The sequence below is a fragment of the Bombyx mandarina genome, chromosome 01 (genome assembly GCF_030267445.1).
Source record: "Bombyx mandarina strain Sakado chromosome 01, ASM3026744v2".
In the NCBI taxonomy this organism is placed as follows: domain Eukaryota; kingdom Metazoa; phylum Arthropoda; class Insecta; order Lepidoptera; family Bombycidae; genus Bombyx; species Bombyx mandarina.
In genome coordinates, this window is record NC_143208.1 from 951625 (window position 1) to 968362 (window position 16738).

The following is a 16738-nucleotide window of genomic DNA, read 5'->3' on the forward strand; positions in this document are numbered from 1 at the left end:
CCCGTCCATTGACCTAAGCAATAAATAAATATTTGGATTTGGATATTTGGATTTAGATAATATTTGGATATTTGAATTTGATGAATCGAATTGAAATAATACTATAGTACCTGCCCTTAAAATGAAAACCGGTGCAATAAAAACATTACAAAGCCGTGGGATTGTTTTATGTGTAGTATCTTTTAAAATTAAAATCATAGGTCATTTTTTTTTTGTATTGTACAGCTGGAGCAGACTTGAGAGATCTTTGTCGACACGAATTATCTTTCTCTGTATTAAACGTATCTCCAATTTGTGGCTTGAGTGCTAATCCGCGTCTTAAAAATGAAATCTAAAAGGAGTTCTTAGCTTTCTAAAATTCATTAGTTTTTAAGAAAATTTCTTCGAAGAGACAAAAAGGGATTTCCAAGTCGTAAACATTACAAACACTTATAATTTTAAAATGACGACGCTTGGAGCTGAAAGTAAGTGTTGTACTTTTTGACGAATCATGTTGCTGATAACTCTATTACTGTAATCTGACAAAGCTAGTTGCCGATAATAACATGTACTTTTAGGTTAGGAATATAATGTAGAAATAAAATTTGAGTGTCTGTTTGTAATAATTTTAAAATTGTTACACGTAATTTTTTTTTTTAAAGCTATCTTATATAAACGGAATAAACGGAACATTTATTCTATTGGAGAAATCATTGTAGGCAGCGGCTTAGCTCTGCCCCTGGCATTGCTGAAGTCCATGGGCGACGGTAACCACTCACCATCAGAGGTGGGCCGTATGCTCGTCTGCCTAAAAGGGAAATAAAAAAAAAATTGGCCTAAAGTCCATAAACCTGTAAGCGATTTGAGAGAGCTAAATAATTTGCATCGAAATTATTTTGCAACGGGCATCGTCGATTTAAATCAGTTCATCAAATATCCACAACGGAGCCATCGTCCAAACAACGCTTTAATTTATATGCAAAATAACCTCATAACCCCCACCCCCCCCCACCCTTTGCGTCAGTTGACTCGTGTGACAACGTTCGGATAAACACCGTCACTGGCAATCACCTTCTGAATACAATTACTATCTTTTTCTTCTTCTCAGTCGTTCACTCCTGGCGGAGTGGTCGTGGTTACGTAAGTCTTAATGTTTGGTTGCGGCTTTTGAGAGACTTCTCCATCTTTCTCTATTTGTGGCGGTACGTGTACACACAGTAAGGGAACACTTCGTAGATAACTTAACCAAGTCTGTCCACCTCGTGGATGATCGGCCGCGAGAGCATTGATCGTCTACTCTTCCTTGAACCACTAAACGTTCCAATGACCTTTCATTACGAATGATATGTCCAAACATATTAAGGATTCGCCATTGCACAATCGACGAAAGCCTTTGTTTGATTTGGAGCTCTTTGATTACAATTGTATACAATTACTATCTACAATATGAAATTACTCGGGTTAGAGCGTTTTATGCACTATCTCATATGCCTCATATAGATTTGAAGGATGGGACAGCCATTTTATAATTGATGTTTCGACCTCATGTCTCAAAGTAGGTGGTGCATCTTTGAAACTACTCCGTAACTACGAACAACCATAAGCACAAACACAAAAACACAATGTTTATTTCATAAATAAGTGCAATGCTTTAAATTTAGTTGATATAGCTTAAAGCAAAGCCCGTCTCTAGTTATTCATTTATGAGATATGCGTTTTTTTTATTGCCTTTGTAGGCAGACGAGCATACGGCCCACCTGATGGTGAGTGGTTACCGTCGCCCATGGACTTCAGCAATGCCAAGGGCAGAGCCAAGCCGCTGCCTACCGCTTAATACTCTCCACAAGCCTCGTTTGAAGAAGGACATGTCATAGCGCTCGGGAAACACCGTGGAGGGGAGCTCATTCCATAGCCGGATGGTACGTTTCAAAAAAGATTTCTGGAAACGCACTGTGGATGACCGCAGTGGCTCTAAGTAGTTAGGCTAGAGTAACTATGCGAAATTACCCTTAACTACTGAGTATTTTTTATTTCCGGAGTGGCGATAATTATACCAACAAACTACCGGTTTGTTACAAGAATATATTAGCCCTAAGGATTTTTAGGGTTAAAATAGAAAATTGATATTGCACTAATAACACTCACAAGAACGCTAATTTGACAGACTTGTCAATTCAAACGATATCTAGGTACATCCATTTATTAATAGCCACTACACACATATGTAAAACTTATTATTTATTCGTAGATATGTACACACATTTTCCAATAAGTAATAAGAAAACGTTGACAAACCGCTCAAAGCTGCTACTTAGACAACGTTGTTGATCAAATTATCAATTATTTCTTTATGTACTGCTATTAAAACAAACTTTGTCCCTACTATTCCGAAGCTCAAGAAGCTTATCGTCTAGTTAAGCTCTTGAAAGTTTTGAAACTGTAGCGCTAATCACTTAATATTAAATTAAACTCAATTGCCGGCTTTGCACTGGCGCTCCCGAGGAGTTGGTCAGTCAGAGTTAAGGAATTTTAACAAGACGTGTTTGTCTTGAACTCTGGCTCAATTATATTTTAGTCTCGCCACTGCTTTGTTCGTGAAACTCGCACCCTACTCCGAGTAGATCTAACGTTTTATCTAAAAAATGGATTTTTTTAAACTACTCATACATCACCTTTTCTAAATAACGCAGTGTGACTAAAGCCTTCCCTGGGACATTACAATCGGACAAATGAGTCGACTATTATCAAAGCCGGCAATCTGACTTTTGGACAATGATTGGTAAATTAGAAAAACGAATTATTGACTTTGTATTCCATTGGCAGTCACAAAACTCTTCGGAACGACATCTTAGATAAATAACAGGTTAACTATTAACCTTTATTTAATACAGGTTTTGAACCGTATTCTTTGAAGGAGACGATTATATTCAAATCAATCTGTATTGACATATCAATAAATTTTTTTTGTCCAAATGCACAGATTGCCACCTTTGATAATAGACGACTCAAATGGTTTAAGAAACGCATAAAGGCCAGAAAAATATTGTTACGCGCTGGGGTTCGGGAGAAATAAAATTTCAACAAAGAACAACTAAAAACTGTATTCAACACTTAGAACACTTAACTAACACTTTAAAACTCTCAATTCGTTTGTTCTGCTTCGCTTCAGGTGATCCGTTCGCTGTTTCGCTTCGAGTAGTTCCGATTACTGACTGACTGCGTGCCATCTCTACAACACTTTTATAGCCGATTCCTCATCCCTAGAATTATCGAGAATATTCCACACATCTCTAGTAGTAGTTTCCGCTATCTAACAATAGATGGCGTTGTACTTCTTGGGCGTTGTAAGTGCTGCTAGATTCCTCGATATTCGTTCGACTAAGCGGCGATAGATGGCGTTACTCTTACCGACGTAACAATTTAATATACAAACAGTATTTTTATGTAAATGGATGTGATATGTTTACAAAATTCGAAAAATTACCTGGCCTGCGTTTGTACCGACATATTTCTTTACTGTTTATAGGCAGACTATGATTTTTCAGTCTTATACAGCGGCAATGTAAGCTAAGTGAGCTAATGAACTAGTGACACGTTCACTCTCCTTACTTGAATGAATTTTCCGCGCACAACGGCATGTCCTTTTTCAGCGTTTGATAATCTATCAGATTTACAATATCATCTCTATATAGCACTATATCTTTACGAAAAAGATTTGCACAGAAAATAAGCATAGCAGGTGGTATTGCCAACTAGTTCAATCGTAACGAACACTAAGGAAATTTACCCACTAGTAATTAAAGTATTATCTTGATCGATAATTATTTAGGGGAACGATGCATTGGAAACTAAAATGTTCCCACCACCGTCGGTTTTCGAATATAATTATATAATTATGTATTTGTCAAAGAATAACTGCGAGTAACGCAAGTTTGCGGTTTTTGGTGGTAGGACCTCTTGTGAGTCCGCGCGGGTAAGTACCATCACTCCGCCTATTTCTGCCGTAAAGCAGTAATGCGTTTCGGTTTGAAGAGCGGGGCAGCCGTTGTAACTATACTGAGACCTTAGAACTTATATCTCAAGGTGGGTGGCGCATTTACGTCGTAGATGTCTATAGGCTCCAGTAACCACTTAACACCAGGTGGGCTGTGAGCTCGTCCACCCATCTAAGCAATATTTTTTTTTTATTAAATTCTTTATTCCAGATAAAACCATAACTGTGTGAAACGACAAATTATCGAGCTTAAAATGAAAATGTAAAATACAAACGTAGCTGCCTCTGTTAGCTATCTTCGCGCGACCTCATTTGAACAGGTGCCCCTTGTTTGAGTCTAATAAACGAGACCCGGAAAAGGTTTGTTGATAAATATCTACTAATTAAAACAGTATATTATTATTACATATACATAGGTTTAAGAAAACTATTAAAGAACATCTGAGCAATAAAGCTTACTATAAAGTCAATGATTATCTAGCTAGAAGATAGCACAAAGTGGAAATGAGTTTCTCGTTCCGGGCATTTCAATATTGTAATAATTGTTATGTTATAATACTCATTGTAAAAATGAATATTTAAATAAATAATCTAATATTAAAAAAAATAATCTAATAATTAAAAAAAAAAGACATGCCCGCTGAGTTTCTTGCCAATTCTTCTCAGGACGGAGGCTAGTTCTTGTGAATTGGCGGTAGATCTTTTGACGTTCAACAAGTATGTACTTTCATTTATGTTGAATAAAATTTCTTTGATTTGATTTGATTTGATTACTAGTGGTCTCGCAATAGTCGAAATTCGACTATAATTAATGGAAATTATAAGTTTATACACTATTATGGTTCTATTGTCAAAGGCTATTTATTATACTTCCATAGTCATATATTGCGCCATGACTACACTTTAGACAAATAATATTAAAGATAAACAATATTAATCTATTTTCAATTTGACCACAGACAGTAACATTACAGAAAAGAGTGTGCATACATATGCGTGTCTGTGTCAAATACATGGTAGTGTGTGTAATGTATTCTTTATTACCTTAATGATTTTTTTATGGATAATTTATAAAAATATTAGTATTCTGCACTCCTTCTCTATATTCTCTATAAGTGTGAGAAATTTCATACTCCTCCGTCCGCGCAATTTTCGTAAAAAGGGTTATAAAGTTCCTGCTTCATGTATTAATATATAGATATATAATTAACGAGCACTTTAAGGTCGTCAACGGATTTTTGGAAGTACGATTAGGTTACATTATCACTTTTTCGTGATAGCAAAACGTTGTTATGGGCCATGCAGTTCTGCCACCGCTATTAACCGGACGAGACAATCGAGTTCTCATATAGTTGAAATATATTGGTGCACCATCCTGTAACATATCGCACATACCGTGCTATAAAGTCACGGCAATTTTTGTTAACACTGAACTGATTATGAGAAAATATATTTTTTAATAGTTATTAGTGAGGCGAAAGACATATTTGCAGGATCTGAACATTAGCATGGTCGCGTCGCTTGGTACGAGCACACCAAACGTCTTATCCTCTAGGCTACGAAGACTTCTTCGGATAGCAACAGTCAACGTCATATCTATAGGTTATATTATAATCAATGGATGGAAGGACAAGGAAGGAAGTGGACATTGAGATCGTTCACCGGAAGCAAATCACTCCGTTATCTATCTAACGAAATGTCAGAAGATGACAGACTCCGCTTTACTATCTATCTTATCTTATACCTTATCTATATTATGAATCTTATGAATTGCTGTTCGTTAGTCTCGCTAAAACTCGAGAACGGCTGGACCGATTTGGCTAATTATAGTCTTGAATTATTTGTGGAAGTCCATAGAAGGTTTAAAAGGTAGATAAATATGAAAATGCTCGAAATTAAATAAAAATAACAATTTTGTTTTCTCTTTGTTGTGTCCCCCGTCGGACGGATTCCTTTTGTTTGTTTTAAGTTTTTTTTTATACAATAGTTTAGGTCTTTTATTTATCGATTAAGGCTCTACGAAGTCTGCCGGGTCAGCTAGTTTTGAATAAAATATGTTTCAAAACTCATCTAATTTCTAATTAGCGTCATTCCGGCGTTCAACGAACTGTATCCGTGCCCACAAACTCTTCGAAAGGATTAAAAAGCCCGAAGGAATTTTATAATGAAATTTCAAATCCCACTAAACAAATTGCTTACTCGCAAAATTCACAATAAAATGAAAATTGTTTCGAAATTTAATCAATCGTTATATCGAGAGCAATTACTTACAAGTTCAATAATTGCTCTCATAAGTCTTGAAGCAATACAACTAGCAAATAAATGAATGGCGAGTGAAATAATAAAGAGAGTCAGCATTTTGTTGTGAAGCCCATATAGGCAGGGGACTGTAGTTGGACTATATTGATTGAGCGTTGCTTTTCATCTTGCTGCATTTATTATTAGCTACGTTAAGGTAGGTAAGGTGGAATACCGCTACGTGTATTGTTTTAATAAAGTTCGGTTCATTAGATGCTTTCACAGCCAATCTCACATGTGTCTCACAAAACACACGTGTTTTGTTAATAGGAATAGGGACGATTGTGTTTTAGTTGGATGGAGAACTAAAAATTTTGGTGGTGATTAGTGGCCTTCAAACTAGCTGGGGCCTACAGGATAACCGGAGTGCTGTTATCAATCGTTGTAGGTGTCGCGATGTTTACTTCTCACAGGTAGGTATCGTTTCATCGCAGGAATAATAATAATAATAATAAAGCCTGTTTATTTCCAATCCATAATGATAATATATTACATGCGATTTAATATCTAAATATACTAGGGTAGAATTTCTTTAATTTTCTTTTATTCGCTAACGTTGCTTTCTCCTGTATCAATGATCGGAACCCCTTCTCGGGTAAAGGCCTCCGATCATCGCAGGAATATACGAAATTAATTAAGAATATTAAGTAGTTAAGCATATAATAAAGAAATTTTATATATTTTATACTTATAATAGAACTGTAAAAATTTGATTTACGTAACTGCTAGGTCATACCGTAAAGCCGTACATGTCCGGTACCACCACCGGCATGCTTATTTCTGCCGCAGAACAGTGCAGAAGCATTTGTTCCAATTTTAAGGATAGGACAGCAGCAGTGAATAGATCTAAGAATACTATAATTCATCTAATATTTAATAGTGTGATATATTTTAATGCTTATGGGGTAAATCAACTACTTAACACCAGGTGGGCTGTGATCTCGTTCGATTTCCATTACAAAAAACATTGGTCTAAAAGTTGTAAATTTAGCTCTAACTACATCTTTTAGATTTTTGGCATATATATTTATTTATCTTTTCGAAGAACAAAGGTCGCATGTTAAGAAAAGATAGCCCTAAAACTATGTCCCGTTATAATGTAATAGTTTTATGCAAACGGTACTACGAGTAATTCGATACGTTCCTCTCGTGATGACTACCTACACATTTTTTTTCACTGAGACAGCCAAAGTTAGCTGAAAATAGAAATATCAAAAAAAAAACATTCAAGCATCATTAATACGTTTGATCAGGAGTCCAAAGGCGAAGCTCGCATAAAAATGACATAAAAAATCAAACAAAAATATAAGCAACTATAAAAAGAAAGAAATGCCAATACTGTCGATAAATCGTGGTTAAATCACGTCACATGAAAAAGAAAAAAAGTGTACAACGCCCATAAGAGTTAATCCCTTTCAATGTCTTTCAGTGTTACATCTCTCAATCTGCCTATCTCTTCTCCGAAATACTAGGCTGCATTAAAAGTATCGGGAATGGAATATTTCCACTGTTCCTGTCATATTAAAATCTTTTTAATTGAAAACTCCTTGGTTTTAAAAATCGAATACCATTTATTTATTTTAAAAAAGATTCTCGGTCTTGTCACGAGGTTTTGTCAAACTTGTTTAGTCGTTGAGAAAATAGAATTGACTCGAGAAAATTCAAGAGTGATGATTTATTATGACTTTCGAAGTAGTTTAACATAAAAACAGTGTGTTGACCGGATGATTTCTGCATTTGGTGATGAAGCCCCATCCAAAACCACAATTTATCGCTGGTTTGCTGAGTTTCAACGTGGACGTGTCAAGCTCAGTGACGATCCCCGTCAAGGTCGTCCAAAAACTGCAGTCACCCAAGAAAACGTTGATGCTGTGCGTAAGCTGATTGAGGAAGATCGACATGTGACATACCGCGAAATTCAGGCAACTTTAGACATTGGTTTGAGTCAAATACAAATAATCTTGCATGAACAATTAGGTGTAAAAAAGTTGTTTTCCCGATGGATACCGCATTCGCTTTGTGAAGAGCAAAAAGCGTCTCGCGTTACTTGGTGCGTCAGAACTCTCGAAAGATTCCACGCAGGATCCTCAAATGCTGTATACAACATTGTATCAGGTGACGAATCCTGGATATACGCGTACGAACCCGAAACAAAAAACCAGTCACGAGTTTGGGTGTCCGAAAATGAGTTAAAGCCAACAAAAATTGTTCGTTCACGGAGTGTGCAAAAAAATGGTGGCCACGTTTGCCTCGAAAACCGGCCATGTCACGACTATTGCTCTTGAGGGACAAAGAACGGTTAATGCAGAATGGTATGCTAGCATTTGTTGCCACAGGTCGTTTCTGAACTCCGTAAAGAGAACTGCAACCGCCGCATCATCCTCCATCACGACAATGCGAGTTCTCACACCGCGCACAGAACAAAAGAGTTTTTAGAGCAAGAAAACATAGAATTATTAGACCATCGACCGTACAGCCCCGACCTAAGCCCTAATGATTTCTATACTTTCCCTAAAATAAAGAATAAATGGCGTGGACAGAGATTTTCATCACCTGAAGAAGCTGTGGACGCCTACAAAACGGCCATTCTGGAGACCTCAACTTCCGAATGGAATGGTTGCTTCAATGATTGGTTCCATCGTATGGAAAAATGTGTCAAATTTTGCGGAGAATACTTCGAAAAGCAATAAATACATTTTTAAATAGTAATGTGTCACTTCGTTAATTCCCGAAATTTTCAGTGCCGCCCTCGTACTATAATAAGTCATTTCGATTATTAGCATATAGGGTCAATACGCTGTTTAACATTAGGTGCACAATAAACTGGCAATAGTAATAAAAGCTAAATGAGAAAATAGATGAAAACTAAAAAAAAAAAAAACTTGTGTAAAGCTCTCAACACACCCAGTGCATACGAGTCAACACATTAGGTAAACTACACATAAAATAAATCGGGCTCAAAGAGTTTCAAACCAAATAGGTTGCAGCAGCAGACATGAAATAAAAAAGAAGAGAAAATTTAAAATGAAATACAGACGCGACGTACCGTAAGTTTCCAAGTTGCATTAAGAGTTTTTTTTTTTAAAAAGCAAAGAGATGAAAAGCTTTCGAACCGCTATATACGAAACATGAATAAAATATTTTCAACTGTGATAAAACTGTAGTTTGAGGCCGTTAATGATTTTGTTTTTGAAACGAAATTTGAACGTTCGGGGTTTGAAATAGCGAATACATTACTTGATGTTGAACGGGTTTGTCAATGGGCCTTAAAGTATATTTTAATTATACGAATATTCATTAAAGGTGTAATGTAGACGGCCGAGGATCTTGTGTTACAAAATTCCCAATCATTAATCAGGATATTGTCGATCCGGCCACTGTGAGTGCTATGCTCAGATATTTTTTTTTGCTATTGCTTAGATGGGTGGACGAGCTCACGGCTCACCTGATGTTAAGTGGTTAAATAGACATCTACAACGTAAATGCCACCACCCACCTTGAGACATGAGTTGTAAGGTCTCACTTTTAACAGTACAAGCTGCCCCGCTCCTCAAACCGAAACGCATTACTGGTTCACGGCAGGAGCAGGCGGAGTGGTGGTACCTACCCGTGCGGACTCATAAGACGTCCTACCAGCAGTAATAAATAATCATTGGGGGGTCATATTGTGTGCCTGCCTGGGTTTTTTTTTTATTGCTTAGATGGATGGACGAGCTCACAGCCCACCTGGTGTTAAGTGGTTACTGGAGCCCATAGACATCTACAACGTAAATGCGCCACCCACCTCGAGATATAAGTTCTAAGATCTCAGTATAGTTACAACGGCTACCCCACCCTTCGAACCGAAACGCATTACTGCTTCACGGCGGAAATAGGCGGGGTGGTGGTACCACCCGTGCGGACTCCCAAGAGGTCCTACCACCAGTGATTACGCAAATTATAATTTTGCGGGTTTGATTTTTATTACACGATGTTATTCCTTCTGCCTTCCTACTGCCTTCCAGTTTCAAGGATCTACAATTTTTTCCTGTCTTCTAATCTCGTTTGTCTTTGAAACTAGGCACAACCAAGTCACATTCGACCTCACGTTTCAAGGTGGTCTGCGCCATTAAGTGTATGAAGTGTGTATACTTATATATTATATCATAGCATAGCATAGTATTAGCATAGCATTTAGTATATAACATAATTAAATTAATAATAATTTAATAATAATAGGTGTAATCTCGTATATCCCCCTAATAAGGCGGACCACCCAGAAACATAGGCTTCTTCATAATTGTAAACTAGGATTAAGATGATTATTAAACATGGAATACACGCAAGAAGACGTTTTCCTTTAACACCTCCAAAAGTACAACATTACATGTATTTAAAAGTACTAGAGGTCCCGCAGTAGTCGAAATTCGACTATAATTAATTGGAATTATAAGTTTGTACACTATTATGATTGTATTATACTTCTATAATCACCAATTTCGCCAAGACTACCCTATAAAAAATATTAACAAAGGCAAACCATATTTTATTCTCAATTTGACAACAGACGTCAAGAACAAAAGTTTGACAATAAATAGTATGCATGCAAGTGTGCGTCAAATACATGGTATGTAGTGTGTGTAATGTTTTCTTTATTGATTTAATGTATATTTTATGCATTATTTAAAAAAAATATTAGCATTGTGCACTTCTTCTCTATATTTTCTATAAGTGTGGAAAATTTCATACTCCTCCGTCCGCGCAATTTTCGTAAAAAGGGATACAAAGTTTTTGCTTCACGTATTAATATATAGATGAAAATGTTTATGTGATCCTACGAAATCTGGATTTGGATAAATATAAATTTAGACGCAGTGCGTATCTATCCTGCAGACTATATCTGGGGTTGACGGTACCCGACTCTGTCCAAACTAAATATTTGCTGTCGTTTTAAAATGCGTTTTCACATGCAATACTTTAGAGCATTCGAAATACGAGTTTATTTTCGTAGACTCCACGTACTGAAATCTCTATCATTCTCTAATTACTAAGATTTAAGAATCTCTTTAATCGACCAAAGCATTGACTATATATGGGCTTAATAAAATAATTGAAACTCATCATATTATTATGCAGTTTATTTTAATGCACAAATTAATTCGTTACGTAAATTAACATTGGTGTGGAATAAATATACACTAAATAATTTTGCGTTATTTATCTCTCAGCCCACAGACGTCCATTGCTTTTTTTTTTATTGCCTTTGTAGGCAGACGGGCATACGGCCCACCTGATGGTGAGTGGTTACCGTCGCCCATGGACTTCAGCAATGCCAGGGGCAGAGCCAAGCCGCTGCCTACCGCTTAATACTCTCCACAAGCCTCGTTTGAAGAAGGACATGTCATAGCCTGCCATTGCTTGACAAAGGCCTCCCCCAAGCCTCACCACAATAACTGGTCCTGTGCTGTCTGCATCCAGCGGATCCTCGCGAACCTGAATAGGTCTCAGTCCTCCTTGTAGGAGACCTTCTCACTCTACGTCTTCCGATATGCGGTCGCCACTCTTCGACCACTTTTCGACCCAGTGGTCATCAGAATCTGTTCAACGAATATACCCTGCCCATTACCAGAAGCTTTACACGCTTAATTCTATTACACAGTGTGGCATAGTCCAACATAATAATATAGGTACTACTTAATAAATTTTTTTATGATTGAGAGATTACTGGTGGCCCGAAGGCCTTTCCAGTTTCACCAGGACAGGTGGGCGAGCAAAGGCTCAGCCAGGAGGGGTGGGATTTGCTAACAGCTGTCCGGGCGCCTCCGAAGGAGACCTAACAACTCAAGAGCAATTGATTCCTGAATGAATCTACTACCGGATCGGAATCGCGACCCACTGAGAAGATCCGGCGAGAAACTCAGCGGGCTGAACTTAAAAATTATGATGATACACGAAGGTCCTTTAAACATTATGTATGTCAATTGTGTTTAAAACACAATCGAAAAATACAGAACACAGTCGAAACAGTGCTTCTCAATTAGAACTAGTAGAAAAAAAAATTGGGCTTCTATAAAATGTAAAAACGGGTTCAGGATACAATGGTTTTCTTTGTTACGGCCACCGTGGCTCTGTTCTGAAAGATAATACAGAATGACGAAAAGCAGCCCTTTCAAAAAATACATAACGACACATAAAAATAAAAATAAAACTGCAAACATTTTTGTTCCAATTTAAAATAAACAGCTGTCTTCTTCAAATAAACGAATCGGGACGTTGATTTGGTAGAGTAAAGTACATAGCATTTTGCTGCACGGTATTGACGTTCGAACGTACACAAACGTTTACAATTCTATCAACATTCACGAGGCGAGGGGAACGTTTGATGCAAAAGCGAATAACGACTGTTTGTTTGACGGTGTATGTACTCGACGGAAACATTTACCTGTCTACATCTATATATTAATACGTGAAGCAAAAACTTTGTACCCGTTTTTACGAAAATTGCGCGGACGGAGGAGTATGGAATTTTCCACACTTTAGAGAATATAGAGAAGAAGTGCACAATGCTAATATTTTTTTAAAATAATGCATAAAAGATACATTAAATCAATGAAGAAAACATTAAACACACTACATACCATGTATTTGACGCACACACGCATGCATACTATTTATTGTCAAACTTTTGTTCTTGACGTCTGTTGTCAAATTGAGAATAGACTAAATATTGTTTGTCTTTGCTAATATTTTTTATACTGTAGTCTTGGCGAAATTTGTGATTATACAAGTATAAAATACAATCATGATAGTGTACAAACTTACAATTCCAATTAATTATAGTCGAATTTCGACTACTGCGGGACCTTTAGTATTAATAAATGAAGCAAAAACTTTGTACCCGTTTTTACGTAAATTGCGCGGACAGAGGAGTACTCGTATGGAATTTTCCACACTTATAGAGAATATAGAGAAGCAATTGAAATATAATAATATTTAAAAAAGGGTATAAAGTACATTAAATCAATAAATAATAACATAACACACGCTACAACGTATTTGACACACACAGACGCATTTAAACTCTTTATTTTATTGTTAAAACCTGATTTACCTTATTTATATATTCCGTGTTCCTTCCTTCACCGTGTTAGTCGGCGGAAAAAGCAAACCACCCATATCTTATAGGCAGAATGGCATGTTATTCCCAGATACGGGCGAGTACACTTACACAAAGAGTACGAAAACTTAAAGACTGCGTTCATTTCTAAAAATGAAAGAAAGAAAAAAACAGATAAGTCCATTGTCTTCGTCTTGGGGCTCGTCGTATCCCCTTACGGGGGCACGTAACGGGCCTCGGAGTGAACCCCACTGCCCGGACAAATTAGTCCGGTATTTTGAATCCAATATATACCAAAATGTACTTAATCTACCTTGTTTCAGTTTATGTCAAGCTCGCAGCTCGACCAATGATCAGGTTGCAATCAAAAACCTGTCAGTCATTGATATTTCGTAGGTTCATTTTAGTGCACTCAATGGAATGCAGTACAACTCTTTCATGTGGGAATCGAACACACAACCCTTGGCCTAGAAATCAGAAGCGATACCTACTATGTTGCTTAGTCAAAATATTAAAACAAGCATGTATCAAATAACTACATGTCAATGCCGATGAGAATTGATAGATCACGATTAATTTTCTAAATTATACAAGTTCGTCTTTTATTGTAACTGAATTATTTCATATAATCACAATCATTCATTATAATATGTGAGGAATTAGTTCAACGTATTTACACTTATGTACACACGTGACGTAACCTTTCACGATTTTTCGGAGTCAATTTTTATTTTGATCATCGCTTTTTCGCCGATCCCTCTTTTAATAGATGTAGTATCACGGTATCCTAACTCGAGCCGGCCTGTTTCAAACTCTTTATCAAAGATATTTGGCATACAGTGTCTCTTTTCTCATAAATGTTTTCGGTGGCAATAAAAAAATCCAGAAAATCACTCTATAGCCCGAACGGGAGCCTTTAAAATTGATACTTGTGTTTGTGATGTTCTTGTTCAAACAATATAATTGTATCGAGGCGTTCATATCACTGTGCGCCCACTGAATTTCTCGCCGGATCTTCTCAGTGAGTCGCGTTTCCGATCCGGTGGTAGATTCTGCGAAGCACTGTTCTTGCTAGGTCCAGTGTTAGCAACACTCCCGGTTTAAGCCCCGGTTACGATGACATAGCCTTTCAAAGCTATCAGCTTAGGTAGGGAAAAAAATTAATTGTGTATCGAACATGGAGGTAAGAGATTGACTGAAACACTCGCTTTAGTTTGTTACGGCAAAAGCCGTTCTGTTTATCGAAAAAAGAGTTTATAAAAATAAAAAAATTTAGTTTATATGACTCTGTTATATTGCACTATTTATCTTTAGATTATTTCTCAGCTCTAATAGAGTTGGTTTACTTGAATCAGCAACTCTTCCTCTGTTGACCTCCGCGTTCATCATTTTTTTATTTGCTGTAATACAGTTCATTTATTTATATCACACCGTAAAGGTACTGAGGATCGTAGTTGCAAAGTTAAAGCAAGTTCACTTTAGTAACAAAATAAAAGTATAAAGGTATTACGTAAATTACGTTTAAATCGAATCGTAAGGCTCTACTTTATTAAGTACTAGCGACCCGCCCTCGCTTCGCTTCGGAAACATTAAAACACACATGAAACCAAAAAAAAAAATTAATAAAGTAGCCTATGTTCATCAGGGACAATGTCGGCTTCTAATGGAAAAAGAATTTTTCAAATCGGTCCAGTAGTTTCGGAGCCTATTCGAAACAAACAAACAAACAAATCTTTCCTCTTTATAATATTATTATTATTATTATTATTATCTATACTAATATTAAAGGAATGTTTATTAAAGAATGCTAACAAAGGCAGTTGATGTGGATAGTTAGTTTCTAATTAGTTTTAATCAATAACTGGTGAAAGGGTTTGTGAGCCCAAACTGGTAAACCACCAGCCTGCCCATTATTATATTTTATATATTTATTGCTTAGACGGATGCTCAAGCTCACGGCCCGCCTCTTGTGAAGTGGTTACCGGAGGCCATAGGCATCTACAACGTAAATGTTGCCACACACCGTGAGATTTGTTGATCCGTTTTTTTATCATTTATAAACTATATTATTTTGTTATTTTTATTTAATTACTTTGAATTGATTTGTGTTAGATTACCGTGTTTGAGGATAAAGGCCTCCTCCAAAGATACTCAACAGTCTCCATCCACAGTTTACCAGCCGTCCCTTTAAAGTCGTCAGCCCATCTGCTTCTTGTTCTTCCTCTTTTTTATTTCCTCGAGGCCCATAGGGTATATATATTATATTACAAAAGCCAAAAAGACAAACTCGAACAAATATTTCGTAAACAAAAGCCCTCGAGCGATTTTCAAAGCTCGTGACTGCGATAGTTCCAAAACTCCATCGTATTTCACAAACGTGTTAATTAATGAGTCTAATTAAAGACTAGCGAGGTGTTACCAAGTTTTGCAGAAGCACTAAGTCTCATTACTTTAGATGAGCTTTCAAAGTCGAAGTGTTCTAGCGAACTGTACAATTTGGAACGTTTAAGGAAAACTTAGCTTTTTGTGTTTCATATTAGAGCAATCTTTTAACTTTGGTTACATTGCTCAATTGTTTTAACCAATATACAAAAAATGTAGGGTATGTGCCTATAGATTAATATTGTTACGATGGTAAGAGTAACGTTATCTATCGTCGACTAGCAGAAATGAATATCAAAAAAACTAGTAAAATCGAAAGCGCTTGAGAAGTGCAACGCCATCTATTATCAAATAGTGGAAACGCATATCCAAACTACTCGACCTGTTAGAAATGTTCTCGATAATTGTAGAGATGTCGTATCGACTATAAAAACGTTGCAGAGATAACACGAAGGCAGTTAGTAAGCGTTTCTACTCGAAGGATCACCTGAAGCGAAGCGCAAGAAGTGAATTGCGAATTGTAAAGTGTTCTGTGAGTGTTCTGAGTGTTACATAGTGTTTCAATTAATGCTTCGGTAGTAGTTTTATTAATATCGAATCCCAGCGCGTAACAATATTAGGCGTCACAAGAGGGCGTCGTCTCAATACTCTCTAAGCAAGTTTTTGAGAACCCTTGAGACACACGCAAGGTGATGTCGGACGCTACCCGTAGCAGCCATAGTATTCATGGAAGAATTCCACTTGGCATTTAACCCATAGCATCGACTCTCAAGTTTCTGGCTAGACCTTCTCAGCGGGTCTCGATTCCGATCCAGTGGTAGGCATACTCACGAAGAAACTGGCACTGAGCCGTTCCACTGAGACATCGAGCTCAACTATCTTTGCAGGCTCTTTGGAAAATTCTAGCAACCCAAAAAAAGCCAGGATAGAGCCGTCAGTTTGCCCTATTACTGTGAACTATGAAATTATTATTATTTTTGAGCTGATAC